The sequence below is a fragment of the Pavona decussata genome, unplaced genomic scaffold, assembly GCF_977016875.1.
Source record: "Pavona decussata unplaced genomic scaffold, jaPavDecu1.1 SCAFFOLD_468, whole genome shotgun sequence".
Lineage (NCBI taxonomy): Eukaryota > Metazoa > Cnidaria > Anthozoa > Scleractinia > Agariciidae > Pavona > Pavona decussata.
The window spans coordinates 2,210,653-2,227,125 of NW_028145806.1; the positions used below are offsets into that span (position 1 = coordinate 2,210,653).

General features: G+C 38.5%; 1 long non-coding RNA gene across 1 annotated transcript; it reads right to left on the reverse strand.

The window, feature by feature from the left end:
• Positions 1-13,248: 13,248 nt before the first annotated feature.
• Positions 13,249-15,991, reverse strand: LOC146450432 (uncharacterized). Its single transcript, XR_014860330.1, has 3 exons — positions 15,425-15,991; positions 15,020-15,092; positions 13,249-13,659 (listed from the first exon to the last, which is right to left on the reverse strand). It is a non-coding gene; the product is annotated as an uncharacterized LOC146450432 (long non-coding RNA).
• Positions 15,992-16,473: the final 482 nt, after the last annotated feature.

Genomic DNA, 16,473 nt, shown 5'->3' on the forward strand with positions numbered 1-16,473 from the left:
CAAAATGTTCGCGTTCTTCAGTTCTTGCGTGAAGGCTGTAAACTTCACCTGTACGACAAGCCCAACCTCCCTCTTTCTCTTCCCTGTAACTGTTGCAGTAAGGAGATTGTCAGCGTTTGCTTGTACAATCAAAATGTTTTGGCTTTGTGGTATGAACCTTTTAATAAGCGCCGCCCTCAAGTAAGCGCCGCCCTCGAATAAGCGCCGCACAGGAGAAACGAAAAATTAAATAAGTGCCGCGGCGCTTATTTGAGTAAATACGGTATGGCAAGAAAGAATGACTGATAGCCATAAAACAACTAGAAACAAAAAAAAAAGTTTATTACGAAACCTCCCGAGAGCAGATCGCTCTGAGCGAGAATCTGTAGGCACTACTGTGACGTAAGCCCTCAAGTTAGTCAGCAGCAACAAACATATAAGTAAACTGAGTGTTGATCTGCGTATTTTCGTTTGGTTCCTCTTCTTTCATCTTGCTTCGGTTCTGACGTTTTTTTTTTTTTTCTTTTCTGGCTCACGGTATCGCACGTGATTATAGCGGAGCTCCGCACGCCGGAGGCGTGCGTGCGGAGCCCCATAGCTAAGAGAATTTGGTAACCCGTGAATGCGAGAAATTTTGGTTTGGTTATGACGTCACTTTTGTCCATCCGTACGCCCGTACGTACGCCCGTACGCAGCCACAGGAAAACTTAGATGTCTGAAGCCGTGCTGCGACCCGCGTTTGTTTGGCGGGAAACTGCTTTAATTAAGAAAACAAAAAGATCTTTTGAAGAGAACAAAATACAAAGTCAATTTATGTGACCGACAGCGGGAGAAACAGCAAGACGTCTAGCGGCGGGAGAAACAAATCGACTGGCAGAATCTTGAAGTGAAACCATTTTACTCCGATCCTGCGTGACGAAACCTGGATTTTTGCTCTTTACGTGAAACGTTTCGCTCACTTGACGTTGTAAAACAAACGAAAAAAGTTAGCTATGGAATAAATAGGACTTGTTATTGTCCGGAGAGGCGAGTATATTCATGTAATTTTGTTGACAAAACTTTGCTGGTTTGCTCTCTTGCAAGATCTTGATTTCTTGCCCCTGATTTCTTGCAGTGTTAACACGCCGTTTAATTTAAGCTGAAGCTGCTAAATACCGCTAACTTCAGAGGAGTCTTTTGAGATCATTTTTTTCGGTCCATGTTGATTATTTCCCTGGGAGTTTTATTTTCTAATGGGGTGATTTTCCGCCTTTCCTTGCTTTAGAATTTGGGGTGATTTTCCGCCATTCCCAATTTCGCCGTTCCACCCTTACCCCATTTAGCGTCACCGGCAGCCGAACATTTTTACTCCGATCTGGCGCGCCGAAACGTTGGATTTTTCCTCTTGAAGGGCATATGGTAAAACATGGACTGGAGTGGAGTGGACTGGATTTGTAAAACATGGACTGGATTAGTAAAAGGTGGTTTAGTAAAAGGTGGATTGGTAAAAGGTGGATTAGTAAAAGGTGGATTAGTAAAAGGTGGATTAGTAAAAGGTCGATTGGTAAAAGGTGGATTAGTAAAAGGTGGATTAGTAAAAGGTTGATTGGTAAAACAATAAATGAAACAATAAACTTTATTTTGTTTGCAGATCCTTTTCGTTCTCTTTTTATCTTGATTATCCATACAGTGATCCGATCAAACAATGTCAATGGTATACATTCCAAATAATTCATTCTTTACTTTTACTATTAATTCACTTCAACATTAACTGTAACGAAATCATAATAAGCAATAATTCCCTAGTTTTCTTTATATTGTATCAGAACGTAAATGTAATATTTCCGCATTAGTTCAACGACAACAACAACAACAACAAAAAGAAACGCTGTTTTAACACTGTTGAATCAACAAAAGTTTTACAATAATGTCCAAACGTTCGGCCTAGTAACGAAACAACAGCAACAATAAATGTAAATGTGACGCTGGTCACCTCGCTAAACCTAATACAAGATGATGAAAAACCTAATACATCATGATGCTCCCCTGATTCGACAGGTGATCTAAAAAACCGTTATATTCTTCAGCTTAGCAGCTGTGAACTAAAGTTAGCGCGATTTTTTTTGCATCAATTTTTTTTAAGATCGTAATCGTAACCTCTTGCAGGCGCAAAAAAAAACCTGTGATAGAAACGCTTTTAACAAACGTTGTTCATTACTTGCTTAATATTTACATATATATCTATGATCCAATCTAATAAACCGCGCGCGTTAGTTTCCGTCAGACTAAACCTCGCCTATGTTTTTTCTTAGGCTCTCAAGCGGAAAGTCTTTGGCTCGATCTTGGCCTCTGTCATGTGTTGCTTCCTTAGACAAGAAACTTTACTCCTCATTGTCTCTCTTCATCCAAGTGTGTAAATGGAACTCTGTGATGGACCAGCAACCCATCCAGGTGGTGTAGTGATGCTAATAGTCGCTTCATGAAACAGAAACTGGGATAAACTCCAGCACCGATGAGTCATCTTGGCTCGCTCAATTCTTTGGACATGGACGTTTAATTTTTTTCCTCTTTGAGTCGGATCTGCGTGTCACAAAACATCATTCAGTCCACATTATGAAGTCGTGATCTTGCACAATGGATACCAATCCAACAACTATATACATCAATTACGTCACTCAGTCTCAGAGTCACTGGAATCATCGTAGCAAAGCACTTCGTCGTTCATGGGATTGCTGCATCTTTCGTCTGCCATACATAAACAGGTCTCTGTGCATGCAAGGTGATTCATCTTACAGGAACAATTCCGTCTGCATTCAGAAGTTGTGCAGCGGCATGTTGTCAGCTCTGCGATACCTGTTGGAACGGGACTCTTTGTCATAAGGACTGGAACAAGCTTGCCACCGTCCAACCTCCACCCTTTTCCTTCTGGTGAGGGGATGTTCTGAAATGGAACTAGGGCTCTGTTCCAAACCAACGCTTGAAAGTTAGCTCTCTTGATGTGATGAGAGAGGGCTTCTGATGTCGGAGGGAGGTCTTCACTCTTCAGGCTCCTTTGACAAAAGAGAAAATATCTGGCGTCATCTACATTCGAAAAGTTCTTTACAGAAGTGTAAATGGAGCAGATGAATGACTCAGCGATCTTCTGTGCTGGTTCTTGTATGAAGGGATTCTCGCCCAGTCTGCTGAGATCTCCCTGTATCTGCTCCTGCTTCAACAACATCTTCCAGGCCTTCTTCTTCCCTATCCCAGAGAAAGCGCTTGTTGAGTCACATCCAGTTAGTGCGTGAAATGCTGGTAGAGACTTGCAAAGAGGCTGCCTGTGTTTTGGCCGTGCCCACACGGCTTGTTGTGTCAGAGGGAGGACATTTGCTGGCCGCGTTTATCACATCAAGTAACGATATGGAGCCGCTGTACACGATCTCGGGCTTCGATTGTTGAGGTGACTGGTGGAAAACAAGGCGATCGTGATAGTGAGACTTCAAACGGGCCTTTAGCTTCTGCTTGGTATAGCTCTCTCCATCATTTCCCATTTTTTGTAGCTCATTTTTAAACATGGACAGAATAGTGTTCATGTCGTAAGCCTTTCCGTTTTCAATTTCGGGAGTTATGATGTTGACCAGACGAGTGAAGGCTTCATTAAAGGCGTTTTCTCCAATTGTAGCAGCATCTAACTTGTGTTTGATGGTGCTCTTACTCACATAGGATGCGTGGCAGGACTTGTGGTATTTGCCCTCCTTTGCTATAAGGTCGTAATTGACCGATAGAAGAACACCCAGTAGCTCATAATCTTCTCGTGCTTCTGCCGCTTCTCTGATGCCATTGGATGCTTCAAATGTAGCAATATGTATTAGCTGTTTGTCTTTCTTCCGTGTTGCGTTTTTGCAGAAGATACACTTCGACCAATCAAACGGCGTGCCACGTTTGGTACCTTCGGGACGAACATCACTTGACGACTGAGCCGCACAATACTGTAGGTTTTGCTTGCTGGTATACGTTTCATAACACGATGAGTGCCACAAAATGACCTTTCCCTCTATAAGACAGAGATCGCTGGGCGACAGACGCTTGGATACTTCATCTTGTCGAACCTCGAGTGCAGCTTTCACTTTCTCTATGGAGGAGAGCTTTGCCATACGAAGATTGACGTCATTGTTCGTTTGGCAGAAAATACATTTATCAAAACTAGTTGTCTTCCGTCGTTTTGGTGGCTCAGGGAGAAACTGCCAGCCATCATCATCATCCATAATCATCTAGTGCCAACTGTGACAAAACATTTTAGTATTTAATCCGTCAGACCATATACCAAATAGTTCAATTCAAGATTCAGGTTGTGTTATTTTAAACAGACTGAACGTGTATGTATGAAATACTGGCAGTCCCGTAGCAGGGGGTGCCCCCCCCCCCCCCCACCCAAAAGATTTTGACTGGTTGAATTAGCATGCTAAAATAAGTCAAAATTCTCGGTTTTCACTGTCACGCCATTGAAAATAAAAATCGAAACCATTCCATGAATGAAGTCAACAAATTGACATGGTATAGAGAATAAATAAATAAGGCATCTGTCCAAGTGTCAGGTCTGTGCGGCATTCCGTACTCGAGTTATTTGACAAAATGTTCCACATCAATTTATAGAGCTCAGTATGGAGACGCCATGTTTGTGTCCCTCTGAGGGGCACAAACATGACGGCCGGAAATAAGAAAAAACATCTGGAGTTCACTTTTGCCAGAAAAGAGGTTTGTTTGCCCTTGTGAATTTTCGAATGTTTAGATTAACATTTCTCCTCAAACTTAAATTGTTTAGAATGATGAAAATCACCCGAAGAGTCATTTTTAAGATACGGAAAAGCTCTGTCACGGCCGTCCTCCTGATGTCACGCACGATGGAAACTCGGAAATTGAAACTATTCTATTTTCAAAAGGAAGCACGACATCGAGCTAAGAAATTGTGAACAGACATATTTTTAGGTAATCTTTCCTTGAATGAAGGTAAAAATTTTGTAGGCCTCCCAGTTTTGAATTCTAGAATTTGGTGACGTCATGTGAAAACCGAGAATAGACACTTTTTCAACATAAACCATTTTCGCGGGAGCTTTTATGATCCTAAAACATATTTCGTCATCAAGTCGATGGGATCTGGATTTGAGAATTCCAAAAAGTGACCAAACACCTTCTGTGGTGGTTGCAGATTATAAAGAGGTGTTACGGAGTAAAAATGGAGGCTAAAAGTGAAACTGCAAGAATGGAAGAAATTTCGGTAATTCAAGCCTTTTTTCCTTTAAGAAAAAATTGAGGGATTGTTGGCTCACGAAACAATAAATGGATGGCCTAAACAATGGTCTTATCCCTAAGACCAACAGCAGGTGTGTTTTCGAGAGCCAGTGAAAACAGAGGTTTTTCAGAGCTTCGTGACACCCTGAGCCCTTTTCCTGGGCATGCGAGTGTGATCTCTCTGAAACGTTCTTATACTGCAAGATTTGTGATCCTGAGAAGTTATAACTTCTGTCGCAAAAAAGGATTGTAGGAACTTTCTACACTGTGAACCATAAGAAGCTGTTCGAAAGCACAGATATTCATTTTCCGTCAATAATTAAGGCGGGGGCGGGGGGATGGTCTTGCTACGGGCCTGAATCATAATTCGTTCTATTTACTTTACGCCATTTATGTCAGGTAGGCGACGAAACCTGCACTCACAATACAATTCCATCTGCATTTCATAAACCAGTATACGATTATTTCATATATTCACGCACGTTCATTTATCCCCCATCATTCGGGTATCTTACTAATTCACAGTTGAGTTTTTGGCATGATAATTGAACTTGGAAGTTTGCAGATTGAACTCGCCATTTTCCATCTTGTCGTTTGTGCTTCCTAGTCTGTACATAACTGTATTCATTGCTGCGTGTTTTCGTTCTTTTGTTGTCAGGAAGGAAAATAAGCAGAAATAAAGACAGCCATGTAAAAACCCTTACAAATGACAAGATTTATTTCAGGTTTCTCTTTTAGTGCAACTATCACTGCGAGGATTACTCGTACAAACTGTTTTAGTGGTATTGAGCTATATTTGATCTCCGAACCTGGTATTTCTTTTGTAAATACAGGGATCTGTTAGAGCCAGGTAAAGTTCATATACATGTCTCCCAGTTTCCACACAGTGCCAGTTTCCACACAAAAAAATCAGGGGTTGAATCGACTATTTTCGAAACAACTACGAATATCCAGTTTCAGCTATAAATGGACGGATTTGATAGTTTTTTTGCTGAGGAAACATTCCGGCATGGACGAGTTTTGTCGAGGTTAGTCACAGTTCAGCGGCTAATATTTCTGCTTTTCACTGCACAGTAAAGCTACCACGGGTAAACAAATAGCCCGTTTCGAGGGACGATATAGTGGAGCAGCAGAGATAAAAGCGAATAGGGGAACTTTCAACATCAGCTTGAATTTAACTGCTCTTGAGTTTTAGCGGTCATAATATTCGAAATGATTTCGACCTAGGGTGCCAGTTTCCATACACCCAGCGGCAGATGTCTCAAAACCTATTTTTGAACTAGTTTAATAAGTAATAACTGAATTTTAAACTTTGCTGTTCTCAAACTAATTAATTTTCCGTTTATAAACAAAAGATTTAGCGATTACAAACTTAAAGAGTGTGGAAACTAGGCAACATACTGTACATCCTTGTTAAATATTTTCCCATCGTATTTAAAACTGGTCCTTTAAAAAAAAGCAAGTTTATCAATAACCAAATGAATGTCAAATGGAATAGTACTTACAGATTGGATAGAGATATCCACTTGCAGAATTACGTCATAAACAGAAAGACAGCAGTTCCAATACTATTGTTAAGCGGAACGTTTATTTACAACAAGGCTAAACTTTCTATAGCTACTTGAATGTACTCCAAAACGAAAACGATGATAACTGGTTTTGAATAATCGAACGAATGATCGGGGAAGATTCAAAATGGCGGCCTAATAAAAAGGCTTGGTTGCTAATTGTTCTCACTCGGCCCATTCTCTAACTGTCAACTGGTTATGTCTGTGTCACTTTTTTGCTGTAAGAATCTACCTCCTTTAAGTTTTCGACTTATATACTAACAGAGAGCAGACAAACTCCCATGATTTGAATAATAATTAAACACAGGCGTTTTATTATCTAACTATTTAAAGACTTAAAAATATGTGCCATGCAAAGCCAGATATCTGTTCATTTGAACTCCGGGCATCAGGTTCACATTGTACGCTAAATTGTTTGAGAACAGCCATGGACCCCTGGAACATCTTATTTTTGTATTACCACCTCTTCAGTTCCTTATTTTCAACGATCTGACGCGTTTTAGACCTGCTTCAGCTTCAGCCTCGTTTCCATGCTGACCAAGGTTGAAATGGAGACGAGCCCTTATTTTGACAATTTCCTTAAAGTTTCTATATCCAACTGTAATTGTTTAGCATAATTCTTCAGAATATGGCCCATATATTCCTTGCCGAGACAAAATGCATCAAGTAAATCATTAATAAAGTTTTAAAAGGAATTTAAATTTGCCGGATTTGACAAACAAAGCGTTTGATTGATGCGAATTGTCACGTGACATATCACGTGACATTAAATTCCGGCCATTTACGTTTTCAAAATTTGGACATAGACTTATTTGTCACTTTTCGCTAGTTTTTAGGATGTTAGAATTAAAGACGTTAACATTACAAGGGAAATAGAGGTTAAACCTCGTTTTCATGTTGCCCTTTGGGCAAAGAACCCCATTTATCTCGTTAGTGGTACCACAATTCGGGACTACATAGTACCTAGTCTCAAAGAGCAGTTATTCTTCTATAGGAATCCGGTGTCAGACCTTTTCTGTCAAGTGGGTTGAACCAACTCCTTAAATAAGGCCTTTTCAAAAAATAGCTCCTTGACTAGAAGTGGATCGTTTCGGTCACTTAACGTTGTAAAACAAACGAAAAAATCAGCAATGGAATAGAAGCACTGGTTATTCTCAGAAGAGGCAAGTATATTCGTGTGATTTTGTTGACAAAACTTTGCTGGTTTGCTGTTTTGCAAGATATTGATTTCTTGCAGTGTTGACACGCAGTTTATAATAAGTTACTGCTAACTCCAGAGTAGTCTTTTGAGGTAATTTTATTGGTCCATGTTCATTATTTCCCTTGGAGTTATATTCTAATCTCGTCCAATTTTGCCTTCCATCAGTGGGAAAAAGAGCAAGGCGACTAGCGGCGGAAACGCCACATCATGAAGAGCGGCCGAAGGGAAATCATTTTTATACTCTGTTCCGACACGACGAAACGTTGGCTTTTTCCTCTTGAAGTGAAACGTTTCGCCCACTTAACGTTTTAAAACGAACGAAAAAATCAGCAATGGAACAAAAGGACTGTTTATTCTCCAAAGAGGCGAGTATATTTATATCTATTTATGTGACAGTATATTTTTGTTGACAAAACTTTGCCGTTTTGCAAGATATTGTTTTTCTTGCAGTGTTGACCATGCATGCAACTCATTTAACTTATAGCTACTGCTAACTTTACAGCAGTCTTTTGAGCTCGTTTTTTCGGTCCATGTTCGTTATTTTCCTTGGAGTTTTATTTTCTAATCTCATCCCATTTTGCTTCATTTAAGAAATTTTATTCTCAGGTAAAATAGTCAGTCAAACAAACGTCTCGCTACACAGTGTCGTTGACATAAACTTACAGTTTATATAAACTGACAAGTTTTTCTGGCATAAGCTTATATATTTCTAATTTAAGCATTTATTTGGGACAATCTCTACAGAGAACAAACACAAATACTTAAAATAATAGGGTATAACGGCAAAGATTTAGACGTGGGAGTATTTTTGACTGAGCTGAAATTAAGTCTTTTTAAACAATGTTAAAAGCGAGTGTAAAACTAGTGTGATTTCATTTTCATCAAAACATGATTTCATTTTCATCAAAAACATGTCCCTTTGCTTCTTGTAGGTGACTGGTAATTAGCCCATTCTTTTCATTTTTCAACTTTTTCTCAGTGTGTGGAAGGGAGTGTTTTTTCAAGTAACTCAACTGAAGGGTCAAGTTCAAAAACATAAAGAGATTTTAAAACTCCAGAAAGAAGTATAAAGGTCTAGTAACTCTTGCCAATAATATATTGGGTCTCGGTTTCGTCGCTTCTCGACGGTTGCTTGATTTCGCAAATCTAATTGGAGATCGAAATGGAGATGTTTTAAATTGTCTAGGTATATTTTAACTAGCTCCTCAGAAACCACAAAGGTACACTGTTGAAGAAAAGTCTGTAATTTTTTTTCACTGTGTTCAGCTTTCCTTTATTGAAGGATTTTTTTTTGCGCTGTAGGCATTAAGTCATCAACTAGTTGTGCTGTTCCATCTAAAGAAGTAGCCGGAGATTCAAAAACACTTTAATTTGTACGCGTACCTTAATTTTTCTTTATCCGAGAAAGGGCGTGGAATTCTGCCCATTGTGGAGCCAGCCAACCATTTTTACATGAAGCGCATTGCTGCTCTTTCTTAACCTTGCAGGTGTCTTTGTCAAATTCCAGTTATAACTCTCCGACATCATAGTGATAGTCACAAATTTTAGAAAAATAATTATAGCCGGGGACATGTTTTTCTAAACTTTTGGATGCTTTCATGTAATCATGATTAGCCGGGTCCTGTTAACAAAAGAAGAAAAAAATAATGGCTGCTCCTCCCCTTCTGTTACAAATTCCCTTTAAAATGTAATCTGACGGAATAGGTGCATCGTCAGTGCGCAACGCTTTGTCATGAGCAACCGGCATTGTTGTTGTGACTCCACCATATAAATTTCTTGTTTCTAACTCGTTGTAAAACCTAGCATTGTGCTTGAACAAATTATGATTCAAAGCATTGCTGATCCTTTTTTCAATATGTGCTTGAGGGAGTGTGGTTTTTATCCTCCTCAGCCGACACTAGATTGCATTAATTTGTTGTCTTAATCCCATATATGGGATTAGCATGGACACCAGGTGATCGGCATGATATATTTGTAATGTAGTGATCATGGGTACATCTGCCATATAAATTCCACATATGACATAACTATAGTTGTCATTCATATTATATCCATATAACTGTTATATACATTGTATCTCAAAATGAAAGATAATGTGGTTATTACATGGGGAATCAGTCAACCATGTTATTCCCACATTATTGATGTCTTTAAGTTTGTGTCCATATAAACACCATACTTGGAGTAAGTTGAAAGTACATGCTTGTTATAAAACCCATATTTTGATTTAATATACCCAGTTACTTTCCATATATGGGCCATATATGGCTCTCATTTTCCCCATATTATTACCATATCATTGGTTTGGTAAGGGCCTCTGGACATGCATTGCTCTCCATTCTTTAGGTTTGTGATTTTCATAGTCAGCTAGTCACAGTTATCTTCTAAATTCCTTTGTCTGTTTTTTCATGGAATCCGAGAAGTACATATAAATTCCCATTTTATAGAATTGCCATAGATAATGGCATCTCCAACTGTAGAATTAGTCCTTTCAGCTTCCCCCTGGCCACTGTCTTTGTGTGCTCGATGAATCCTAATGCAGTAATTAGAGTTCCAAATTTTGGACAATTTGGCATCTCTGAACCTGACTTGCAATTGACAACAGCATTATCTCAAAAAATTAGTAATTACTGCATCATAAATACTGTCCATGCATGCAGTATTTATGATAAAGACCACATTAAAAAATGTTCGTTATTGGATTTCATCTCCAAAAGAATTGAATTTTAAAAAGAATCTATTGATATCTTGTTACAATCAAATTTGTATGATGTGAAATTTTTTTTTCAAAAAAGGAGGTTATATGGGGCTAGATCGATGTAAGTATTTGCATGAAGGAATATTAGTCGAATGATTCCTTGGCAAAGCAAACAGCTATTTATATTACGTGGTTTACAACATAACACCACTGCATTCTCTAGAGTCATGCAGTGAATATCTGAGCCTTATCCTTTTAATTTTTAGTAAAGGATTTTTGAAAGTGAAATTTATTAGTTAATTATAAGTTTGCAAATGTAATAAAATTTTAATACTCCAGAAATGCTTGTATCAGCCATTTTAGAGGAGGTTTTAAAGTTAAAAAGGGTGATAGAGGGAGTGGGCAAGGTATTTTACAATGGCTTACAGGATATCTCATGAGGGGGTGCCAGAAAAAAAATATTTAGAACATCATCAGGTGGGGGAAGGGGAGGGGGGCCTTTCAAAACATGAAAGGGAAAAAATAAAAATCATCATAGGCCCTCATCTGCATAAATCATGTACCCTCCCTCTGGATTGTTTTAGAATCTGCCACTACCTTGGTACAAAAGCCACACACAGCGGGTGTAGCCTTTTCTGGTAGAGTTTAAGACCTGTTGTTTAAATTGTAACAAAAAAGAAATTGATGTAAGCTTTTTATCTACCATCACAGATCCATACCTGTAGATGTGATGAAAACACTGTACGCCTCAAGAATCACTTTGTTAATGGACGTTCTTGTTGAAGCAGTACATAAACTTGTAAATTATGCATTCTTGTGTGAACGTTTCTGTGCACTTTCCCAATCAATAGATCCAGTTGTGCATTAAATTTCCTACCTTTTCGAAAATGTTTATGATGGCAGAAGCCAAATAGAATGGGCATCTCATTATTACTCAAAAGAAAATTCACTGAGTAAAGATTTGATTAGTTGGCCAGGTATAAGGGCTATTGCTCTAGCATGGTGAGTACAACAGAGATTGGCTACAGGATGCCTGAGCCTAGCTGTGTTTATAAGCAACAGAGCACTCACAGTGTACTCAATCATTCTTATAGCTATTCAATTGAGAGGAGAGGAGGTGGCTGATATTCAGGCCATGTTTAATGCAACCAAACCCTGGCTTCTGTTGATTAAAGATAAAACATCAAACTTCCTATCAGCCATCTCTTTTAATTAAAAGAAAACTTTAAAACTTGGTAGTGAGTAATGAATTATGAAATATGTACAGGTATTAATTTTTACAGTGCAATCTCAGTTATTTGAAACTCCCAATTCTTTGAACAAATTAATAGTTGTTTTAAATTCTTTTGGATTGCTTCAGTCAGATTTTTACCTCCTATTTTTGGAACAAAATTATGTTTCCCTTTGAGGTTAAAAACAATTACTGGTATTCCACTGTAGTGATTTACATATCATTATAACAAATGTTATACCCCAAGTCAATTGTTTTCTTTTACTTACTTTTGATCACCCTATAATAACTGTTTATTTTTCATGGGTTTTGTAACGTCAGTAACCAGTGCTACAGTTTTCTACACCTTATAACATAGTCTGGTTTACCTTTCTCAGAAACAATTAAGGAAAAACACTAATATTATTTTCCTTTTCCATTCTGTCCACTGGGTTTATGCAAACTCTTCTTTATTTGTATAAGAACAGTTTAAACCACTGATTTTTTTGAAGAATGAAGTAATAAAATGCTTTCAATTTGCAATATTTCAAGCAAAGTATTAGTTGTTCATCATTTTGTGAATTCAGAAGACGACTGTTATATGCACACTCAACTCTCTATACCTACCATTTTTTTTTCTCGGAAAAACCAGAGGATGAAAAGTAAAGTAAGGAATATTTTTACAGAATGCTTATTAAATGATACATGGTAGGTATCTTGCTGTGTAAAAATGAATGTGACTTCTCAGATGAGGTGCTATCCATAAGCTGGATTGAGTGATGAGGCTGCAGCAGGGTAGTGTTTAATGACTTCTTCAATTGGGATTTTGCTTTTAAGGACAGAAAGGTCTGTACCTAAATTGAGAAACCAGAGAATACAATCAGCGGTGTAAATTTTGTGGTGATGGAAACCGTTAAATTTTCATCTCAGTATTACCTCAGTAAGGAAATGTGGTCCATGCAAGTTAAAGAAAAACTCTTTGATCTTGGCAGGATTCAAACCCACTACCCCAGGATTTCGATCACTGATTGACCAAATGTACTCACTAGGGCAATGCAAAATTTATTCAGTGGTTTCCTTCACACACAGAAATTTACACTCCAGAGATAATTCTTTAATTCCCCAGTTGCATCAGCACTGCACAGCACAAAATTTCATTATCCCTTAATTGTTGTGTTTTTTTTTTTTACTTTACATGTAGCAACGTGTAAAAAAACTGCTGGGGATAACTGACCCCTTAACTGCAAGATGGATTTTTTTGGTAAAGATTTTGAGAGGGACAGTTGAGGATTTAATTACCCAAGTGTTATTGTGGAGTTCCAGAAAAAATCCACACCCACCCCACAGAAGGTCATTGGAAATTCCTAGGGGGAGGGGGGTCTTAAAAGTCAAAATTTTAGAAGCAAAGTATGAAGCTAAACTGGAATTTCCTAGGGGGAGCAGGGGTGCAAAACAAAAGACCTTCCGTGGGGGGAGTATGGATATTTTCTGGAACTGCACATTTGATTTTATGTCAAGCAATTTACTAACTTTAAAAACCAGCTACAGATGGCTAGGGACTGCAAAAACATTTTTTTTTTCTGTTGAATAAATTTATTGCATTCAACAATTACATCAAAAGAACGCACTCCTTACACAGATTGGAGTCAACCTTGATTGCCATGAATGAAAGGATCTTAGGACATGTATATGGCACCCCCTGCAGATTTTGCAGGGGCAGACGATATCATCACCAACTTGGCAAAGGAGAGAGAACCTAAGGATTGAGGTCAACAAATGCACTCTCTAATCCAGTTTTGATCATTACTAGTTTTCATATCAAAATAAAAAAGCTAAAAAACAAGACCGCAATGTTTTGTGGGATTATTTTTTATGAATAATTTCATCAAAATCATCCCTGCACGTGCAGGTCATTGTACTGCTAATTATAACCTATTGTTTTCTCTAGGCATGACTGATTTTGATGAATTATTTATTCATAAAAATCCCACGTAAACTTTCGCTCTTGTCTTTTAGCTTTATGCTTTGAACCGACAACGTTAGTTGAAATGACTGTATATAAAGTAGCAAAAGGCAAAAGTGATTGTCATGTTGACTTTGCAATATCAAGAATAAGAGCCAGACAATTATGCACAAGTCAACGAAAACCCTGACCCTCCCACCCCAGAACAAGGTGGGGATTACAAGGGAATAGTAGGGGATTTGATACAAAATCATGCCCGAGACGGTGGGGCATTGGAAGCGTTTAGTAGATTTAGCTGCCCCGAGGGGGTGGGGATTTGTGAACAGACTGTAATGTCAAAGAATTTTTTAGATAAAACTAGTGAGCAGCACGTCTGCAAACTCTTACAGTTGTAAACGACTTATTTTGTCCTACACGTTTCGTGTGACAAACGCACACTTCGTCAGGGAGTTTTACAATACAACATAAGTGACCTGTATATATACCTACATAAAAGACTAAAATAAATTTTACATTACGTAAAACCGCACCTATGCTAGCGGATTTACATGTAGGAAACAGGTAAAAAGGTGTGCAAGGTGTTACATATTTTGTGCTTGACATAATTTTGGGGCCCACAGTTTTAGCTAAAACTCCAGGGGTGGGGTATTAGGTAATGCTTTGAGTTTATGAAGGATTCCGAGGGGTGGGGATATTATTTAAGATTTGAGCAAGGTTTTTTCCAGATCCCCACCTTGTCCCGCGGTGGGGGGGGGGGGGGGGTTGTTGACTCATGCATTACTGCTGTGGTTTCCCTGAACAAAACAGTAACACTTTGCACTCTCAAAACAAAAGGATTAATGTGATTGACAGGAAGTTATGAAAGGTTCATGTTTTTCCTATCCCTTCCAAAACAAATGGGAAAATTATAATGCATTCTTAGATAAGTTGAGAGCAAGAAAGACATCTTGACTCTCTTAAATCAATATCAAAGGCATGGAACTGAGCACCTAATTTAAGTTTATACAGACAAAAACAAAAACAAAAAAACAACTTCATGTGTACAAGAATAGCTACCAACCTGGGAAAAACAAATTTAAAAAAAATGAGCTTTTTAATCTAATTTATTGAATTAATCAGCTACAAGTACAGTATTAGAAAATAGAAAAATTACCCAAAGCTAACTTGACTTGAAATATTTCTCCTGTATTCAAACATCTCCGATGTGCATCTCCCTCAAATAGAACCTGAACATCAAAAAAAAAAAAAAAAAATCACTCAATTTGAGTAGAAAACGATGAAATCTAAAATATTTTGTAAATCCCCATTAATGACTCGATTTTCAATTGGCCCGCAGTTTGAAACGATCTCTTAGTATTGTGCATATTATGTTACCGACCACATCAATTCATATAACAACACTGGCCTACTATTGTCCGTATTAGCTTGCCATTTTAACATTATCTTGATTAAAGATCAAAGATTTTTTTAGAAAATTGCTCTTCCTTCAGAAAAAAAAAACACACATCCAACAGTACAAAGATGTGCATCCATACATAAAGATTGGAAGTTATCTTACCTCCTTGATTGACAGAGCCGTCGGACCTTTCGCCTTCCATCGACACAGCAAAACCCCATCTACTTTTGACATTTATCAAACTAAAAATTTTCCTTCAGCCCAACAAATTTGCTGTAGAACGGAACATTTTTCACACAGTCACGCAGGAAAAATAATGTGAGGCGTAGGAAAACTTCGATCGCTTCCAAACTAGAAAACTTCTTCTTCTTCGGCAAAGAGCCAAAGGCAACTAAATTCGCCCCTTCCGCCGCCATGTTTGACGCGCTGGGGCTCTGGGGACGAGACTGGGGCGCAAGCGCAAAGATCACCTCCTCCTTACCGCGGTGAAAGGAAAATTAAGGAAACAATGCCTTCTGTTACAACAAATCAGCATTAAATAATTTTGCCTTCTGTATGACATTATTCTTGTTATTGTCGATGGGAAGTTTGCTTCATATGCACTAAAAATATATATAACTGCAGAAAGAATGAGAAACTGGTAAGGTTACTACGCTCATACGAAAAGCAGATTTCTATAAATGCTATGAAAAAAATTGGAGCTCCGCTTTTAGGCTTGGCTAAATATATATATTAAGATTTCTCTGGGGCTGTTGTTCGTTTCCTCTCGGTGCGGTCTAGGCTAAGATGGTGGAGGCGAGGCCTCCTCAGCTTCCATAGATTCGCTATCCTTTGACAATGGGATTCAATTTTAGGTATTTGGTGTTCACGTTTCTACAATTTTTAGGTATACTGGTTTCTCATGGCATGGAAGAAAAACTTGAGTATGACAGTAACCACCCCCCCCCCCCCCCCTCTTCTCCCACCGCCGTGACCGGGCCTGTTTCATGGACAGTAAAAGACTGGCATGTTAAAAAAGCTATACCATGTAGCAACTTGCCCTGCGAGCAGTGGTTTCTCCACCGGACGCAGACAAACCTCATATATCTTCGTTCGCGAAGCCAAGCCATCATGATGCAGATAGATACTGTTATTTTCGTCTGACCAGGGAACTACAGAGGGAATTTGTTTTCACTTTAACCTTTGTGACTATTCAGGGGAGAGGGAGTTTC